The sequence below is a fragment of the Thunnus maccoyii genome, chromosome 8 (genome assembly GCF_910596095.1).
Source record: "Thunnus maccoyii chromosome 8, fThuMac1.1, whole genome shotgun sequence".
Classification (NCBI taxonomy): domain Eukaryota; kingdom Metazoa; phylum Chordata; class Actinopteri; order Scombriformes; family Scombridae; genus Thunnus; species Thunnus maccoyii.
The window spans coordinates 34,033,369-34,055,000 of NC_056540.1; the positions used below are offsets into that span (position 1 = coordinate 34,033,369).

The following is a 21,632-nucleotide window of genomic DNA, read 5'->3' on the forward strand; positions in this document are numbered from 1 at the left end:
GAGGACGGGTCTTCCCTGGAAACTGCAGGTGGGTTCCACTTTAGGAAAAGACACATATTGTTTTCCCATCCTCCTCCCCCCTCCCCCCCCACACACCCCCCCCACCGTCCCTCCCCCTCTGAAATGTTTCGACTCAGAGTGATGAATGTCCCGCTTGATGCTGCTTTAATATCAAATACAAATATGTCTTGTTTGGGCAGAGAGCAGCGGAGCTCCTGCAGGGCGGGATATGATGTGGACGAGGGTTCGGCAGAGGTCGGCAGATTTGGGATTTGAGGGGCCCGGGGCCGAGCTGACAGGGGAAAATATTTTGTACTCTCCAGGGTGCAGCTTAGTTCAAATTCAGCTCTGCTTTTACTTCCCTCCCAGGACCAGAACTTGGCTTCAGTCATGATGACTTTTCCAGATGTGCACCTCACTTCTTCTTCTTCTTCTCTTTCTTTTTTACCCCCCCCTCCCTCCCTCCCTCCCTCCCTCCTGTACTCCATTGTGAGTTTTTGAATACCACAATTAACATCTATAAATCATGTCCCGAATACTTCCTGCTCAATCACAGGGGAATATTCGGGAACAGCCCAATAACTCATTACAAATTGGAGGCTTAAAGCAGCCAAAAAGATGAATTGTGTCGTGAAAGCAGCTCGTACAGGACGAGAGTCTCAGCGTCTTTAATGACAGCCGGCTCAGTTAAATTAGGAGGAGACGATTAATAAAAACGCTCAGACAGTCTGTTTCCTCTCAGAAAGCTTTTTTTTTTTTTTTGTTTTTTGGTTCATGATGAAATCCATCACGCAGAGAACGTGCCAGATCCAATTAAACGACTTCCTGTTTACATTATTAAAGAGTTTGACAAGTGCAGGACGAAATAAAAAACATTTTCCAAACTAATTATCTTTGCAATAAATAACTTTCTCTAAAAAAAAAAAGTCAAAATAATCTGAACACAGACAGAAAAAAAACTGTTTCAGTTGTTTCTCAGCTGAACGATTATAAAGACAGAAGAAGAAAAAAAACATTTATTCAAATAAAAATAATAAAAAACAGCAGCACTGAAATATTACAAAGCTGTTAAATATAGATTATCTTCTTATTTCAGGCTGATTAACGTGTTTATGTCACTGCTGTCATGTCTGTATGTGACATCATGGTGACATCACGGTGACATCACAGTGACATCATGGTGACATCACAGTGACATCACGGTGACATCATTGGATGTGTTATAAAGACTTGATATTAACTCAAAGATGGCGCCGGTTTATTCCAGTGAAAGTTGCTACAAAAAGAAAATCAGCTTCCAGTTGTAGGATGTTCACACGTCAGCGTCTCCACTGAGCATGCTCAGTAGAGACTTCCGCTGGCCGAGCCGGCTGACTTCCTGTTGGCTCCTCGTCCACTTGAACGGAGATAAAATAATTTGATCTTTTTGCGGCTCTTCTTCTCTTTCTTTTCCAAAATGTTATCTGACCAAATGGATCAAACTCTGATAATAAAACGAGTCATTTCACTCAGAAACATTTATTCAGCGTTTTACAGCCGCTGCTATTCCAGTGATTGTGTGTGTGGGGAAAAATGCGTCTTGGGCCAGTGTGCATTAACCTGACACGCCAGATGGTTTGTTACACAGAACCTTCTGAGAAAATATCTTTTTCCACTTTCCACTAGTATTTTTGAACGGGCAGGCTGTCAAAAAAAATACTTGGCGTGTGATTGGATGAACCAGTCAGTCTGTCACATCTAAACCCCGCCCCCTAACAAGGGACGGACGCCAGCGACAAGCGCCTGTCGAGACGGATTCTCGCGTGATCTCACAAATCCAGCTGCCTCACGAGGTCAAAGTGTGCATCACATGACAGGAAGTTGCAAATTACATGATTTGGCCTCGATGAGACACAATCACTTCCTGTTGGGGGTTTGACCCGCCTCCTTCACTTCCTGCAGAGTTTTCAAGATTCAAGTTCCAATCAGTACAGTAAATACAAATATACATCATATCGCAGCGAGGTGTCAGTTTAATCTGGTTCGCTTCTCGTCTGCACCGTGTTGGCGTTCAGGCGGCAGCAACAGGAAGTGACACAACGCTGCAGTCAAGTCCGACAAAATCCTGAAACAGCTGATCCTTATGGTGATATATATTAAATATATTTAATTATACATTTTTATTTTGGCGAGGATGTTTTGTTTGTTTGCTGTGATGAAGTGAAAGGAAGAGAAGAAGAGTTTCTGATCCAGGATGAAGAGTAAAGAGTCAAAAACACAAAGGAAACAAAAAAGGATGAAATCTGCTGCTGAGGAATCTGTCGCATGACGGAGAAACAGCTGGAAAGATTTGGTGAAAAAAGAGGAGATCGTGATGAAAAACTCAGACACACAAAGTTATTTTTAAACTTCCTTCAGCTCAGAGTTAAAGATCAGTTTACAGCAGATTCATACAAACCTCCAACAGAAAAGTGAGTTTTTATCAGATTCCAGGAAATAAAGCAAACAAAGACAAACATGTGATCGCCTGACTAATGTGATGAAATCAGCTCGTGATGATCCATCATCCCTCCACACGTCTGTCAGTTTGAAGCTTTTATTTTCCCCCAGAGACTTTTCTTTTAAAAAAAGAAGAAGAAGAAGAAGAATGGCGTGTGAGCTGGAAGTGATGTGGTAAATAAATAAGCGTCGGAGGGCGATGCTTCACTCCGTCCACTCCAAGGTTGTTTCCTGAAAAAACTCCCCTCGGCCTGATGGGAATCGTCCGTTTGTCAGCAACAGTCAAGTTTTCGGCTGCTAATCGATAACCGAGGAGGAGAAAGAAAATAAAAAGACAAGACGTTAATGTGAAGTCAGTCTGACGCCCTCTGAAGACATCAAGGACAGAGCAGCGCCGCCGCCGCCGCCGCCGGCAGCCTCCAAATCAATGCTGCTCCTTTTAACTGAAACTACAATATGTTTAATAACTAATCGCAGTGTTTCCAGAGGTGTGCTGCATCTTTCATCACTCTGTTTTTGGGTTTTTTTTATTTTTCATATTTTCAGCCAAAGCAAAAAATAAGAATTAAGTCAAATAATCAGCTCCATATTAAAACTATTAAATAAAATAAAACACAGAATAATATCTGACATTAGTAGAGGAATAAAAGGAACAAGGAGGATCACCGACATGCTCGTAGAGTCAGAAAAACTAGATAAATACATAAAAACAACAGAATTATTGTTAATAGTGATGATTATATTTCTGGTCTCTAAAAGGTCACCATGTTTTAAAAATATATCTTCTTCTCCTTTCAATTAAATTTGATTTTTTTCTTATTCTTAGTGGATCATTACTCTTCTCATCCAGTTTGTAGCTGTGACCTCGCCTCCAGTATTAACTGTCATTTTATTCCTTTTTGATATTTCTTTGATTTGTATTTTTTTGTTCAGTTCTGTTTCTCATGTTTGTAACGATCCTGTTTATCACTAACTAGCAGTTAGCTCACCAGCGCTACTTCAGTCACATTAGCTAACACGCTATTATCACTGCTGGAAGAAGTACTCAGATACTTTACTGCAGTAAAAGTACTGATACAGCAAAGTAAAAATACTGCAAGAAAAATCCTCCTACAGTAAAAGTACATAAGTATTATGAGCTTGATGTAGTTAAAGTATTGCAGTAAAAGTACATAAGTATTATGAGCTTGATGTAGTTAAAGTATTGCAGTAAAAGTACATAAGTATTATGAGCTTGATGTAGTTAAAGTATTGCAGTAAAAGTAGTGGTTTGGTCCCTCTGACTGATATATTATTATATATGACATCATTAGATTATTAATAGTGAAGCATCAGTGTTAGAGCAGCATGTTACTGTTGTAGCTGCTGGAGGTGGAGCTAGTTTACACTACTTTATATACAGTTAGCTAGTTTAGTCCAGTGGTTCCCAACCTAGGGGTCGGGGCCCTCCAAAGGGTCAGCAGATAAATCTGAGGGGTCGTGAGATGATTAATGGGAGAGGAAAGAAGAAAAAACAAAGTTCTGATACACAAATCTGTTTTCAGTTTTTGGACTTTTTCTCTAATCTTTGATTTTTACTGAAATATTGGATCATTTGAACATTTATTGAAATGAAAGCATGTGAGAAGTTTAGAGGGAAAAATCACTATTTGGTGGAGCTGTTAACAACTCATAGACATGTGAAATGTGACCCCGACTACACACTGCTTTTTGTAAGACGTCAAAAGACAAAAAGGTTGGAAACCACTGGTTTCATCTTTAACAATGTGTTGTATTTTAAAAGCTTGTTATATTATCCATTGTGTCAAATCTTCATCTGAAAAGTAACTAAAGCTGTCAAATAAATGTAGTGGAGTAGAAAGTACAATATTTCCCTCTGAAATGTAGAAAGTAGCATCACATGGAAATACTCAAGTAAAGTACAAGTACCTCAAAACTGCACTGAAGTACTTGAGTAAATGTACTTAGTTACCTTCCATCTCTGTTTTTCATTCAATAAAAAGTTACTAAGGAGGGAAAAGCTCTCTGAGATAACGAGTTTTCTAACTGACCTTCAATAAAACTGGATGTTAGCATCGCAGCTAATTAGCTACGATAGCTTCTTACATTTTGGACTCTCTGTACCCTCAAAGGTGAAGATGGTTTATTAGGAGTAAAAGTTACTGAAAGTTTAACTCAGAACTCTTCTTCCATCAGTGAATCCAGTCGCTACGATTCCTTTGAAAGCAAATCAAATTACTGCAAACTTTCTACATTTTAAATCCTGGTGTGTTCAGACCTTTACAGGCAACAGTTGGAGAGTGTGAGGTGATCCTTCGACTTTAAGGGTTGTTGTTCGGACAGAAATAATGGATCCACTTTGCTTTAGAGGCAATTTTAAAATTTTAATCTAGAGAGAAATCTTAAAAAAAAAAAAGAAATACTGCTATTAATTATATTTGCAGCAGCTTCTACAAACCTTATCAAACAGATTTCATGTATGTCAGAGTGTCGGCTGCAGGAACGAGACGGTTTTTCATTATTAGCACTATTATCCCCGATAGACGTGAACTGGAAACTTTCTGGCACAGGATTGTTTTTTTGGCAGCAGCTCTGCCCTCAGCTGAGAGGTAAATAATGAACAACTTATTGGCAGTTTGTGCAGCAGAGAGTCTCCTCAGAGCTCCTCCAGCCGTGTCTTCAGCTCAGCCTCACAGTCAAATGTATAACAGCTACCATGATCCACACATACTTTCAAAATAACGGCTCTAAAACTGTGAATGTCTACGTTTGTTCTTTTTTATTGGCATGCGTCCACGTCACGACTGTCTGCTCAAAACAAAAAAAAATGGCTGCCATTCCTTTAATCTCAGTGGAAAATGCAACATTTTAAGATTTTAAGTTTCAGCATTAAAATGCATTGTGATAACTTTTCTAGCCAGAAATGTGCATTTTATTTTGATAGTCTTGGTTCAGTGAATGTAAATGATGTTTAGTTTGTTAGTTATTACAAAGATGTTTTCAGGCTTTCTATCGTTGCTATGGTGGTTGCTATAGTTGCATGTTGTTTATTTGAGCTGTTATATTACAGGATGTTAATTGGAGCAGAGGCTATAAGCTAATGTTTACACAACGCTGGACATCTTTTGACAGCAGCTCATCCAATCAGAGTCAGTTTTATTAGCCAATGCAAACATACAGAGAAAAAAAACACAACACAGAGGAATAAAAACAGACACAAGTAAAGTAATAATAATGAAATAAAGTAATATTAAAATTAAATTGTTAAAATCTATTTACAGAATGGAACAGTAATAGTTTTGAAATGGATATTAAACTTGAAATGAAATATTGACTCTACGAAGGAAATATGGACGAAGAAATGAAACATATGAAGGAATTCACTGACGATGTGAATGTAAATCTAAACACTCAGATCATACACTGTATAAAAATATGGACGTAGTTACCGTGACGACACTCGTTGGTTTCTGAAGAGCGGTTTTGAAGCTCAAAGCGAGCCGCTCCGGCCGTCGCCATCTTGGCAGTGCGTGACGCTGCCTAACTCCCAGCCAATCAGAAATGGGCAAAGAGGCGGGGCCGAACGGCTGAAACAAGCCACCTAGCGGCTGGCGGACCTGTCACTCAAAGCAGCCATGTCCTTCATTATGCAGAACTTTACAGCTTAATAAATTTAAACGGGTGAGTTATAAAAACATTCACCCCCCGTACAGTTGTCATGAAAGAGGAAATTAGCTACAGAGACCAAAACCGTTGTTTGTACCAGGCTGTAAACATGTTTATTTCTGCTGTAAAGTTGGACATTTTAACATGGGGGTCTATGGGGATTGACTCACTTTTGGAGCCTCAAGTGGTCGTTCAAGGAACTGCGCACACACACACACACACACACACACACACACACACACACACACACACACACACACACAAAGACACACACAGACACACACACACACACACATAGACACACACACACACACACACACACACACACAGCATTAATCTTGGTCCAACGCGTCACAACTCGATTCTTTTCCTTCCGTAATCAAAAACTGACAAGAAAAACTTTATTTCTCAGAATCAAAGAAGAAATAATTAAAACAAGTGTTATATATATATTATTATATATATATATATATAATATGTACATATAGAGCAGAATAAATCAGAATAGAATAAAACAATAAAACAGAAAAATATTTGCTGTTACTGAAGACTTTTAATTATGTGTCTGGTGTTATTTTGTATTTCATACTGAAGATGATGTATCACACATATACAGTTTCACTTCCTTTAAACAGCTTATTAAAAACAACAGTTTTCACCATCGTTTGTTGGGGACTATTTTCAGTGGCGGATGAATCCACATTGTGAGTATTTCTAAACTCCAGTGTGTGTGTGTTCATGGTAATAAAGGAACACGTCACACATAATAATAGTTGAATAGTTTTAAAGGTATTTCTCTGTTGTAGTACTGATACTTGTACTGCAGTAAAAGCTCCTTCCTTCAGTATTTGTGTCTCTCAGAGTGGATTAAACGGAGCCGAGCTGCAGATTTATTTGATTCCTCTCTCGTCTGGTTGTCAGCAGCAGCCTGACAGCAGAGTTTTCGCTCTCGGCTAAAACAGTGAAGTTCATCCCATCACACTCGTCTAATTGCCATCGAGGGGAAACCGAGAGTCGACTCTCTCATCTCTGAGAGGTGGTCGTCCATGATAATGACCCGGCAACATTTCTCTTCTCTGAGCTTTGATAACAAGACTGTTCAAGGCCACATTAACGCTGTAATATGGAGTTTTTCACCTCAAAATGAACATTAATGACCAGGATGCTCTCTCTGCTGGAGAACCTGAGTGTCAGGGTTAAATATGATCTATTTTTAAAGTTTGGATTGTCAGTCATAGCGGTGATGTCGCTTTCTGGAGGCTGATGTCTGTTTCTCAACAACTATCAGACGGTTATAGAACAGTCTGCTTTACTAAAGAACTAATCCAAATGATTTCAGAAGGTCCGACGACCCCACGACCGCCATCAGGAAGAGATGAAGATCCTTCAGGGACGTAACAGATAAAACTCCCTAAAAACGTTTAGTGTGAAAGAAAGACTCAGACAAATGAAAGACTTTGCACATTTTATGTCGTTTGACGTCTGGCGAGATGAAAATAACTTGAACGACAGACGGATCCGCAGCTGCAACGATGCTAACGTTAGCAACCAAACCCTTTATCAAGACCTTCATGTTAACATGCTGATGACATCAGACAACGTTACATTTAAACATTAGTTTTGCAAAAAACTTCCACTCGTCATGTGACTTTCTTACAACAACGTCTAACACACAGCAGACGTTAACATTCGCTCTTTATTCCTGGATGTTGCATATTGCAATGATACACAAGTTGATTAATCTGCAGTATTATATTATATTAAAGAAAAATTATGACATATAAAATATATCAAAAGAACTTATGTTGACTTGTGTTTACACTGTATTTTATGTGAAAGATTAATTATGTTCTATACATAAATATCGACCCTCTAGAGGATAAACTGTGTAGAATTTTCTAGCTTTCTTACACAAACAAGTTGATATAAGTATAATATATATGTATAAATACAGCTCTCACACACACACACACACACACACACACACACACACACCTCCTTACCTGCACGAGGTGAACGTCAACATAATGAAAACTACTCTGACTCTTAATTACTGAAACTTTCATAGTTTGGGATGCAGCTGTCTGGTGTTGCCATGGTGCTGAGAGTCACAACAACAGGTGCCAGGTGTCTCTTACCTGCTGAACAGGTGTTACCAGGCTCCGCCCCCACACACACATCTGCTCCTGATGACAGGAAGCGCTCACCTGAATATTCACTTCACAAGATATCTGAGACTTTATTCCTTAATTTTGCTATTTTGTGGCTCAAAAACTTTGACATTTTTCTGGTATTTAAGCTCCAAACACACCAAACCGGATCCTGTTGTATCTGTGCAGGTCTGTTCTTACTGATGATCTCTGCAGGAAGGATAAGAAGCCAATTTAAAGCAGATTCTTCCAGCAAAACTAATAAATACAACAACTCATTTGAGTGCAATTAACATGACGTGCAGGATATAAACTCCTGCAAACGTACTGAGCTGCAGCAATCAGAAAAACAATAAGAATATATTAAAAAGTTACAAACAAATGACCTCAAGTTTTCCAAAACGTGTCTTTTCTAGAAGACAGATTGTTTTCTTCACACTCTGGTGCACTAACAGACACTGTTCTTCACTTAGATATGTTCAGTTTAGTGTCGCTGCAGCACAGAGCTCTGCTCCGACCCTCACCGTAAATAATTCAGCTGTTTGGTTCTAAAACGAGAAGAAGAAAAAACAAAAGATACAGAGGATGGTTTTACAGACGCATCTCATGCTTGAAAGCTGAAGCACATCAACTGTCTCTAATGTAAAGTAAAGACAAAGAGAAACTAACATCACTGTCCTGAAGTCTCTCCAGAGGATGAACACACGACCTTTCCTGTAGCGCCACCATCAGGTCAAACTTTATACTTCTAGCTCCTCTATTATAAGACTCTAAATCACCAGAATGTTGTTGTTTCTGTCCAACACTTTGATATTATGACAGAATGAACATTACATAGTAAAACTTTAAACATTTTGACAAAGTGAAAATAAATTTGTGACGTAATTTTAAATAACAAAGTAAGAATATCAAAATTTTCACTTTGAAAGTGACATTTTTGATTTATTATCTCTGAACTTTGACTTTGACGGTCAAACTTTTCACTATCCAGTGTCACAGTGTTTTACTTTGAAAGTAAATCATTTTACTTCCTGTCTCCAAATTTGACCCACAAAGTAAAAAAAACAAACAAATTAGTATCTCATAATTTTAACTTAAAATATTAAAAAGTTTGACTTTGTTTAAATCTCAATTACTTGTTTTTAACTTGACGTTGCTATTTCAGTTTTGATTTTCAAAGTAAAATGTTTTAGCTTCTATCTCACTGTGACTTAATTAAATAAAAAAACAAAACATCAAATTTTTTTTTACATTTTTAAGTTAAATTTTAATCAATATCTCATCATTTGACTCAGATTTATGATGAGGTATCTCAGATTCTACCATGAATATTTAATAAACCCACCACATCCATCCATGAACTCTTATTTTGGAATGAGAGTGTCCTCCCCAGAAAAACCACACAACGGGTCATAATTTTAGTAACAGACGCCATTTATAGTAATTATGAGACGAGGTGCAGTTCAGATGACGTCAATGTAAGGAGGAAATGTCCACATCAGGAGGCGAGTTAGATACTAACCTGTAAAAAGTGGCTTTAGGAGACAACTGTTCACTTCCTGTTTCCAACAAGTGAGTCGGGACAGTTTAAAAAAACCTTAACTACGATTGGTGTTTACTGTTGCCATGACGATGAACTTTGAGGAAGTACTAAACATGTTTCAAGTGACCCGTTTTAACCTCGACCATGATCTCTACTAAACCTACCCAGACCTGAACCACAGCGCTGTGACATCATCAAACATCATTATTGATTAACAGTGATGATGTCATCCTGCTGATGAAGACGCCAGATTAGAAAACGCTGCTATGTGTCGTTCTGGAGTCACATGATCAAACCACCTGTTTGACTTGTGTAGATTATATTTTACATATAATTTTTTGTAAATTTCTATTTTATATTATTTATATTTACTTGACTTATTGTGGAAATAAACCACATTGAAACTGTTCGACACTCTATGTTGGTTTTTCCTTTAATTTGTCCCCCGTCTGTAATCCACCTTCAGTTATTACTTTATATAGAACTGCTACTAATTAATGTGTGAATTTAATCAAACAAATCAAACTTTTTTCATGTTGTTCTGTTGCTTTTTGATCCCGAGGTGACGTCCTGCTCTCGCTGTCACTCGTCTAAAGTGGCTCTTTGTACTCAGCTCCTTCAGAAAATTCCTTAATTACATATTTAGGGGGCTAATAACACAATTTGCCGCCCTGCGCTCTGCCCTGTGATATAGCAAGCGTAGTGAAGTGCTCCATATTTCACCCAGTAAGGCGGCGTGGCGAGGCGGCGGCGGCAGCGGCGGTTCAGCTGGAGTGATAATGGCTTGTTAAGGTGGGAGGAAGAAGGAGCTGCTGCTGCTGCTGCTGCCGCATCTCCTCTCTCTAATCACTCTGGAAGCTTTGATTAGCCACGGCACACGAATAATGGGTGGCATTTTCCGAGGGCTGTCGGGCGGCGGAGGGAAATGATTTAACAGCCTCTCTGCTCCTTCCTCCTCCCCTCCTTTCTCTCATCCCAGTGGTTTTGATCTATTTTTTACTGCCTGTCTCAGTCATTTATCAAGAGCACAATGGCTAGTAAAGTAATCTGACATTAGCACCCAGTGACTAATACCGCAGGAAAGAAAAAGAGAGAAAGGAGAGGTTTGTCATTTGAATAAATCATGACCGCACGTCTCCATTAAAAATGGAAAAAAAGGAAAAAGAAATGTTGGAATTGGCCTCTGAACCTCGGCGCTCGTTTTCAAAGCAAACTGGAGGAAGAAAAGATAAAAAGGAAGTTAAACAAGGAAATGAAGGTTTGTACAGACCGCTGTGAATATACAGATGAGGGCTCTTCTGTGAGTGAGTGTGAGATCTGCATCACTGTTGACATTATTCACAATGCAGAAGAACTTTGTGAGGCTCAAACAGGAGTTACTGTAAGAAACAAATTATTATTACAATACTAGATAATAGTATCAACATCCACCCACCTGTCTCATTAATCACTGGATTGTACATAAAATAATAATAAAAAATAAAATAAATAAGCACATTGAAATAGAAAAAAAGAGTTTAGTATAATCTTCAAGGAATATAAAAGGGTTTGATTAGATTTGACTTTGAAACAGTAGCTTGACTCAAGGGCCACATGCTTTTTCTGGAAGACCATGAGATGCAGTTGAAAGCTTCAGAAAAAGCTAGTAAATAAGTGTTTTTTGTTTTTTTTATCTTGATGATTTAACCGTGTAGTTCAATTTAGAAATTCCAAAAAACTTTAGAAATAATATAACAAATATAAATTAATTGTTTGATATTCAATAATACTGTTGATATAACACCAGTATGTAAGCGTGTCTACGTATGCGTGTAAATATGTGCACATATGTTTATGTGCATGTATGTGTGTACAGATATCTCTCTATATAAACGGAGTATCCGGCCTTCTTGGAGTCTCTCGTTGGGGACCTGGGGAGGGCCCGGACCAGCAAGTCCATAGTTCTGCTGGGGTATTTAAACGCTCACGAGGACAATGACGGAGAAACCGTGAGGGGTGTGACTGAGAGGAACGACCTGCCTGATCTGAACCGAGTGGTACATTGTTACTGGACTTCTGTGCTGGCCGAGGATTGACCATAACTAACACCATGTTCGAGCATAAGGTTGTTCATAAGTGGACCTGGTACCAAAGATTGATGGTAGACTTTGTAGTTGTGTCATCAGATCTGTGGCTGCACGTCTTAGACATGGTTGGATCAGGTGGCGGGGGACACTGAGGGTGGACTGGGAACATCTGGTGGAAGCTCCTGTCCGTGAGGTCTTCAACTCCCAACTCTGGAGGAATTTCTCCTGCATCCCAGGGGAGGCTGAAACCAAGGAAACCAAGGAGCCATGTTCAGGACCTCAGTTGTGGAGGCGGCTGCTGCTCAGAGTTCATCAGTGCCTGTCGGGGCGGCAACCCAAGAACCCGCTGGTGGAGACTTGCGGTGAAGGAGACCATCAAGCTGAAGAAGGAGGTCTTTCATGTCTGGCTGGCCCAGGGGTCTCCAGAAGCAGCAGACAGGTACGGAAGGGCCAAAAGGGCGGCAGCTCAGGTGGCTGCTGAAGCAAAAACCTGAGAGTGGGAAGAGTTCGGGGAGGCCATGGAGAAGACTTTCAGTCGGCCTCAAAGGAGTTCTAGAAACCGTCAGGCGACTCAGGAAGGGGAAGCAGGGCTTAGCCCAGGCTGTTTTCAGCAGGGGTGGAGAGCTGCTGACCTTGCCTGCGGACATTGTCGGGTGGTAGAAGGAACACTTTGAGGATCTCCTAAACCTGACCGACATGCAGGGGAGGCCTCACTCATATCTCTGGCAGACGTCTCTGAACTCATCAGTGGCAAGGCGCCGGGTGTGGATGAGATTCACCCTGAGATGCTGAAGGCTCCGGACATTATTGGGCTTTCATGGCTGGCACACCTCTTCAGTGTCACATGGAGATCGGGGACAGCGCCTGTGGACTAGCTGACCAGGGTAGTGCCAGAGTGCTGGAAAGGAGGCTCCGGCCGATGGTCGAACCTCTGATTCAGGAGGAACATCGCAGATTCTGTAGTAATGTGGGTGTTGTACTGGAGAGTCGTGGTGGAGAAAGAGCTGAGCCACTTGAGGCAAAACCCTTAATTTACCAGTCGGTCTACATTCGAACCCTCACCTGTGGTCACGAGCTTTAGGTAGTGACTGAAAGAAAGAGATCACGGATACAAGCAGCCGAAATGAGTTTCCTCCAGAGAGTGTCTGGGCTCAGCCTTTGAGATCAGGTGAGGAGCTCCTTCACATTGAAAGGAGCCAGCTGAGGTGGTTTGGGTACCTGGTTAGGATCCTCCTGGACGCCTCCCTCTGGAGGTGTTCCAGGCACATCCAGCTGGTAGGAGACCCCGAGGCAGACCCAGAACACACTGCAGGGACTACGTATCTCTCCTGGCCTGGGGACGCCTCGGGGTCCCCTGGGAGCAGCTGGAGGGCGTTGCCATGGAGAAGGATGTCTTGGTTTCTTTACTCAGTCTGATGCCATCGTGGGTAAAATTTTGGAGTTCATGTCTTGTACTTTTGGTGTATAAACTAAAAATTACTTACATTTTAAATGTTTTATTTATAATCTATGAGTTTGGATGTTTGTCAAATGTCATAGTTTTGATTTATAAAATACATTTTGATGTAATTTCTCACAAGTTGTCCTGCTGTTTACAAACTTTACATTTCAGCTCCACTTGTGGTGAAATTCAATGTTGTTTGCTCAGAGTGTGTCTGTGATGGACTGTGCGGCCTCTAGGGGGCGCTGTCTGTGTTACCTGATGTAGAATAAAAATCCATTCTGCATGAGAGAAACAAACAAAGTGAGATTTGAGGTTTCATCTCTTCATCTTCGTCCTCATGTGAACAAAGAAAGTGAAAATGGAGTCGATGTGGTCAAATAATCCTGCAGCAGCAGCTCGGTCCACCTGCATTGATCCGTCAGTGTGTGTGTGTGTGTGTGTGTGTGTGTGTGTGTGTGTGGTGGTGGGGGGTCTGTTGGGAGGTCCGAGCAGTCAGTCAGTCATCCAGTGCTGCTAGAGATGGACGCCTCGCCCCCCCTCCGCCCCCCCCACGCCCCCACCCCGACCCCGAGACGGCCAATCAGCTGCAGGCCAGCGGTCAAACTCTGCGTCTGCATTATGCATGAGAGCAGCGAGTCCTCAGAGGCAGAAACAGAGTCCGGCTCTCTCATAATGTTTACAGATTTCACTGACCGTGTGTGTGTGTGTGTGTGTGTGTGTGTGCGTGCGTGCGTGTGCGTGCGTGTGTGTTCCTGTATTTCAGCACTGCTCGGGGGTCCAGACATGAACCTCACCGAGGGAAACCGTCCTCTTCCTCTCTCTCTCCAGCTCCCTCTGTCTTCACCGTCACCACGAACTGCATTCACAAAAAAAATCCACAATAAATAAACACATAAATAACTGCTCATTTTCATGTTTATACAATTAAATTATAATAATAATAATAATGTCTCCAGTGACAGTGTGTAATGTGGCTCGTAGTGATGAACCTACAGAGAATCATCAGCTGATACTGGACTCACATTCACCAGGTGGACACAAACACGACTCCAGATGAATGATAATGTTGCTCCGTCACTGCTGGATGTGGAAATAAACAACTGAAATAAATAAATATCAACTAAATATCAATTTATAAGCTGATATGTCAGAGTTGTGTTCACTACTAGTGGTCAAAACATCAGTGAATGCAGGTTTAATCTGTGCAGACTGTGTGTTTTTATGATTTTAATCTTCCTTTCTGCACAAACACAAACCTGCGACTGTTATTCTCACACTGCAGGAAAGTGTTAAAGCTTCAGTGTCATATTTAAAGAAGACGGCGGCGTCCTCAACAATGTCAACAAAAGAGGAAGTTAGTGTTACTTTGTGTAATTCTACTATTTATACAGATTAAGAAGAAAAGAATTAAAACATGGAGGCACAGTTGTGTGGAAAATACTTGAAATTTGTAATTAGTGACTGATTACATATTAGTCATTGTGAACATAATTACATCACTCAGTCAGCAGCAAAAGTAACACGTTACATCACTCGTTACTTTACTGTTGTCACTCAGCAACACGCTGCAGCTTCTGTATTTAACATGTAGAAACAGAAACTGAGACGTTTGTGGTTTAACTAGCAGGAAACAGTTTGGAAGGATTTGCTGACTGTCCTGTAGCTAGCGTTAGCGTAGCCTCAGTGACCTGAACTCTGAACTAAACCAGTGTCAGGTGACTCCTGAATGTAGGCGTATTTGTGGCTAACGTTAGCGCGCAGGCTAACAACACACAACATGTGAATAAGAAACATCAGAGCGTCTGTCAGCTGACATCAACCCTCCGTTAATCCTGTCAGGCAGCGAACACGTCGACCCCAACGTGTAAAAGTAACGGAGTATTACTAAGATTAGTAACTGTAATCTGATTACTGAACTTCAAACTGTAATCTACTACCCCAGTGGTGGGCAAGTAGTGGCCTGTGGACCAAATCTGGCCCTGCAGAAAAACATATTTGGCTTCCTGATGAAAGTTTTAACTAATCAAAACTTTTACATAATTTTTCACAAATCTACTGTAGATAAAAATAAATAATCCCAATTATTATAATATAACCTTGTTGCATCTAATCCTGCCCCCACATGAGGAGACGCATTAAAACCACGGCTGCTACTGTAAATCAAACCTTCCACAGATGAAAGTTTCATGTTTTAATTAAACAGTTTTAGCCTCGGTGAGCAGAACAGGTTTGATCTTCACAAACACAAACGCTTTGTTGTGTTGATGTCATTTCCTCCTCAGATAGTCTGCTGCAAATCTGTTTATTCTTAAATGAATTCAAAGATATTTAAAGGAAAAAAACATATCAGACTGTGTAACTCCCCACTGAAAAACTGACAAAACGTGCTTTAAGCTACAGTTACTGAAAAAAATCATTTATATATTAAGGTGCACTTACTGCCCAACACTGTTTATATATATATATATATATAACGTCGTGACATCAGACGATCTGACAGAAATTAAATGAACCAGAGACGAGTGATTCAGGGTTAAACTGACTCTTTTTGTATTTTAAAGTTCATGTTCGGCTGCTTTTTCTTTAATATTTGAGCACTTTTACTTTGAGTTGTTAATAAGTGAAAGTTCAGTGGGTTCCAGATATGATCAGTGTTGATGTTTCTCTGTGAACATCAGGGAGCGTTTAAAACTCGACTCCCCTTCGGCAACATGACGTTCAATTAAGCAAACAACCCGTCTGCTCGTTAACGTCGACCTGATCGATACGCCCATAAAACCAACAAGTCAGGTGAAGACTGCCCCCCCCCCCCCACACACACACCCCCACCTAAAATCCTCCTCGGGACCAGACCAGATCCTGAACACCTTTAAAGAAGGTCTGACGGTTAATGTGTGCATTAGTGAGGAGGAGGAGGAGGAGGAGGAGGAGGAGGATGATCCCTGGAGCCCGGCACTTCCCCAACTTAATTATTGAGGGGGGGGGGGACTAATGAACTGCAGGATTACAGCGGTGATAATCACTGTCTTGGTGGGAGCATTAAGTGTCGCTGTGTGTCATTAAGGTTGCGAGCCTGACAGTCGACGAGCAGGGAGACACAAACACACACATCTTAAGACCTCAGAGTTTTTAATCTGTTTCATCACGTCGTCTCAGATTGAATCTGTTTGTTCTGCAGCTTCAGAAACCATGTGACACCATTCTGAGTCAGAAATCTGAATATTAAAACTTAACAAAATGAATGCTCTGAAAGAAAACAAATATAGAACAGATAGTAGAAATAACCTTCATATATTTTATATTCTCTGCATCCTGGAACACCAGATATTGATGAATCATGTTTAGTTTGGTCAAGACTTTGTGGTTTGGTAGCTCATACAGAGTGTTTCAGGATGGAAATTACAATAAATTATTCTCTATAATTAATGCTTTTATATCAGCAGTTTGTCCATAAAATATAAAACTTTTAATCTGATTTCTCTTCTTCTGTTGTTTCTGGTTGGTTGTGAGATCACACACACAGTTGTTGTGTACTTTATCTCTTCTGAAGGAGCTACACTAACAGTTTCCCCCTGCTTCCAGTCTTTGTGCTAAGCTAGGCTAACAGTTTCCCCCTGCTCCCAGTCTTTGTGCTAAGCTAGGCTAACAGTTTCCCCCTGCTCCCAGTCTTTGTGCTAAGCTAGGTTAACAGTTTCCCCCTGCTCCCAGTCTTTGTGCTAAGCTAGGCTAACAGTTTCCCCCTGCTTCCAGTCTTTGTGCTAAGCTAGGCTAACAGTTTCCCCCTGCTTCCAGTCTTTGTGCTAAGCTAGGTTAACAGTTCCCCCCTGCTCCCAGTCTTTGTGCTAAGCTAGGCTAACAGTTTCCCCCTGCTCCCAGTCTTTGTGCTAAGCTAGGCTAACAGTTTCCCCCTGCTTCCAGTCTTTGTGCTAAGCTAGGTTAACAGTTCCCCCCTGCTCCCAGTCTTTGTGCTAAGCTAGGTTAACAGTTCCCCCCTGCTCCCAGTCTTTGTGCTAAGCTAGGCTAAACACGCATCTCTGCTTTCATTAACAGTAAGTACGTGACGTTCGTCCAGCAGCAGGTTGTATCTTCGTGTTTTCGTCTTCTGACCGAGACGAGCAAAGGTTAAAAGACGCGATAAAATGAAAAACACATTTTCTCATTTTAATTCTGTGTCACTGTGTGAACTGCTCATTTATCTCCTGTTATATGTCAAATATATGTTGACTATTAAACTATTAAAATGTAGTACTAACTAGTAAAGACTGGTTATGTTACTGGTTATGTTAAGTTATAAAGTGTTTCCCACACACACACACATATACTGGGAGACACTGGGTAACTTTCCCTCCGTATCTCGTCTCCGGATAGTTTGAAGCTTTAAATTCTCCTTTTTGGATCCGTTCTTCTCCAGGTAGGATGGAGAACCAAAGATGTGGATTCACGTGTTTATTTGTTTTGCTACACAACAGCTTTTCGGTACAACAAGCCATCGGTACCTGTCATATAAAAGCACTCTGATGTATCACAGTGTGAAGATCTGATTTAACTTTACACCTCTCAGATATTCATTTTACACTCTAACTTCTGTTTCACTGTGACTTTAAATCCAATATTTCATCATGTGTGAAGTCAGTTTGTCCAAATATCAGATTTAAATCAAACAGACCGAAGACGTCTGTGATCACGACGACATCTTTGAAAAGTAAAACATAACATTTTAACTTCATTAACTTTTCCTCTGAGGTTGGTTTATGAAGGACACATTTAGAGCTCATTATCAATTAATCTACTGATTATTACCTTGATTAATCACTTTATCTATAAAATGTCAAAAAACAGTGTAAATACAGTCAATGATTATCATCTTTAAATGTCCTCAACAATCTAAAAGATGTTCAGTTTACTGTCATTTACAATAAAGATCATCATTAAATCACGTTTGAGAAGCTAAAACCAGCAAATTTGCTCAAAAAATTAAAAACTGATTAATTTTCTGTCCATCGACTAATCATTAAAACTGTAAAACTGTATATATGTATATATTACATTCATAACACCACTTTAAGAAAGGAAACATGTTAAATGTTCAGTCAGTCATTAAATGAATCAGGTTATCAGTTATTTCTATAATATTATCAGATATTCAGCTGCAGTCTGTTATTTGCGTCTCTGTGTCTCTACATGAAAGCGACGCCGAGCTGCTCTTCTTCTTCTGTGTTTTATTCGGCGATCTGTCAGACGGGGGCCCCTCTTCAGGGGCCTGACATTTCAGCTCTGTATGCTTTTCGGCCCCTGTGATTTCCACACACAACTCCCCCCCCCCCCCCCCCCCCCCCCCACCCTCCACCCACAGACTGAGCTGCTCAGGTCTCATTTACCCACAATCCCACACTCGGACGGCGCTCCAGCCAGCCGACGTGTTTCTGATGTCCGGAGAGTCCGATTTATCATGTTTTAACGCGACGCGTCCCATTCATCATCCGACTGAGCGCCGCCTTCGTTAGCTGATATCAGACTGTGATACGTCTCTAATTAGATTCACAGACACAATTATATAACGTGTTCTTCTGGCTGCTCGCCGTCCGTGTTTAACCAGCATCCCAACATGCTAATATGTGCGTGTGTTTGACCCTGCGGCCGCAGCTTCTCTGTTTGATCGCATTCATTTAAGCTGCTGAATAACAATTAAACACACAGAAGCTTCAGACTGAGATGATGATAAACGTCTCTAACATTTCTCTCTGTTTACGTTGAAAACTCCAGTTTGTGTCTCATGTAGTTAGTTTAATATTTCTGTATCATATCAAATATGTAATTAAAAGACGTCACTATTTTATAAAACGTGCATCTTCCAGTAATATATACACACAAACAAAAGAACAGATCATTACAGACATTATAAATGCTTTTATATATGCTTTCAAATAACATATTTAATATAATAATAGAAACTTTATTTGTATAACACATTTTATACAAACATTGCAGCTCAAAGTGTTTCACCTGCAAATGACAAAGACAAATAAAAAACCAATAAAAACACAGAAGAAGAAAGAAAGAAACATCAAACCAGATATGTGGATAAAACAGTAAAAGGTCATTAGAAACAGCTGATTAAATGATTGTATTAATGTGTTTGTAGCTGTTAGTTTAGCTGTTATAATTTTGTGGAAAAGTTTTTTTAAAAAGCAGCATCACCAGTTTTTTTTTTTTATTTTATTTTCCAGCCTGTAAAAGAGCAGCAGAGGAGCTGCAGGCTCGGTGGGACGGTGATGATGTGGACTGTTCCTGACCCGTTCACAGCTTTAAAAACACGTAAAAGCACTTTAAAGTCAACTCAAGCGGGAGCCAGAGCAGAAGCAGTAATAATAATATCTTCTCTCTCTTAGTTAGAAACCTGGCAGCTGAATCCTGGATGAGCTGCAGATTCTCACTCGTTCTGCTTTTATGTGGAAAAAATGAAAAAATAAAGTGTAGAGAGAACAGAAGTAATACGAGCCAACAGTTTATCCTGATAAACCTCCCAAACTGTCTTTCAAATAACTAATAAAACTAATTTAACTGTTAACTCGGTATTTTGTGCATCATTTACTAAACCAAATATTACACAGTTCACAGTAAAAAGAACAGAAAACAAAACGCTGAACTCATCAAACTGTTTGGATCAATTATATGCAACATCATTATCAGCAGCAAACTGCATTAGATTAGATTAAACTTTATTGTTCTTAACAAAGAAATACAATTTAAACATGAAGTTCAGTGTTACATGAAGGTAGAAGTCTGCAGATATACGTATGAATGTGATACACAGAATATAAACCGATTATAAAACAATTAAATTACATTTATATTTGAGTCAAAGAGCTAATAAAGCCTCCATCATTACTTGATGATGTTTGAAACAAACTGCTGTTCTGAAACCGTCAGGATGAAAAACTAAAAAGATTTTTAATCTGTTTCTGAAGTTGCGACTCTGTTTTTCTGACCCAAACAAAGATGGCAGCTGGTAGCGACCATATGGACGCCGTCACCATCTTGGATTTGACCTTCTTTGATTTTTGGAGCCAGAAGTGACCGTGTTTGGATGAGACGGTGGAGCCGACCATAGCATTAGCTGCTAGCTTGGTTAGCGCTGCACATTTACAGTCTGACCATGGATGTCTAAAGAGAACTGGATACAGGAAGAGCGCCGGGCTTTAAAGCAAATTTGGCATAGCGGCCAAAACATGTAATTACAACGTCACATGATGCACACTGGCCCAAAAAGACTTTTTCCCACAGATTTACACTGTGAAAGAGACGTCTGTAAATCAGCGGATACATTTTTCTGAGCGTCACAACCCGCGCAAAATGACTCGTCTCATTATCAGAATTAAATCCGTTCAGTCCGATCACATTTCAAAAGCCTCGAAGAGTCGTATGATTGAATTGTTTTATCCCTGTTCAAGTTAGCCGGAGGGCTAAACCGGAAGTAGCCAACTCGGTCACCAGTGCGCTCGCTCTATGGGCCGCACGATGCGGAAGATCCGGGTACTTTCTTTCCGATTTTTTTTTTGCTTCATGCTTCACTGAGCAACTTTCATAGGAATGAACGAGGCCCCGCCTCCGACGCTGTATCCAGTTCTCTTTATACATCCATGAGTCTGACTCAGTACTGTTGCTTAAACGTCAACGTTAGCTAACTTTGCTAGCAGGCCCACCTAACGTTAGCTAACGTTAGCTAGCTGATCAGACAGGATTCTGCTAAGTTGGCGAAGGAGCCGAATGGGAGTCGGCGATTTCAAGTGTAACTTGGTTTTTAACAGAGCTGCTAACTCTCACACATCGACCCTGAGACTCAAGCAACCGACATGTTTCACTCGCTTTCACGCCACACGTAGTGCAAAACAAACTCACAACTGATAACACTGCTGAACACATAAATCTATTATGTTGTAATGTATTCACATCCACGCTGCTCCCTCTCCTCTCACACTGTAACTATGAAATAGTCATTCTTCTAATAATCATTTCCTGTCCTGAGCCACCCCGTCATTTACTGTTATATACATATCCTCAATCTACATAATCTGGACTAGTGCAGGCGGCTGTTTCTTGACTTAATCTAAGAGGTCAGATGGTGGAGAAACGCCCCCCAAATTATGTATCTTTCCAAGTTTGCTCCCCCATTTCAAAGCATAAGCAGGCGCCTATGAACATGACCTTTAATAAAACAAGACTAGTCTACAGTTAAACGCTAACATGCTCACAATGATAATCCTGCCATGTTGATATTTAGCATG

General features: G+C 40.4%; 1 long non-coding RNA gene across 1 annotated transcript; it reads right to left on the bottom strand.

Annotated features, from left to right (window-relative positions):
* Window positions 1–6,643: 6,643 nt before the first annotated feature.
* On the bottom strand, window positions 6,644–9,435 carry LOC121901567. Its single transcript, XR_006097313.1, has 3 exons — window positions 8,964–9,435; window positions 8,819–8,842; window positions 6,644–8,504 (listed from the first exon to the last, which is right to left on the bottom strand). It is a non-coding gene; the product is annotated as an uncharacterized LOC121901567 (long non-coding RNA).
* Window positions 9,436–21,632: the final 12,197 nt, after the last annotated feature.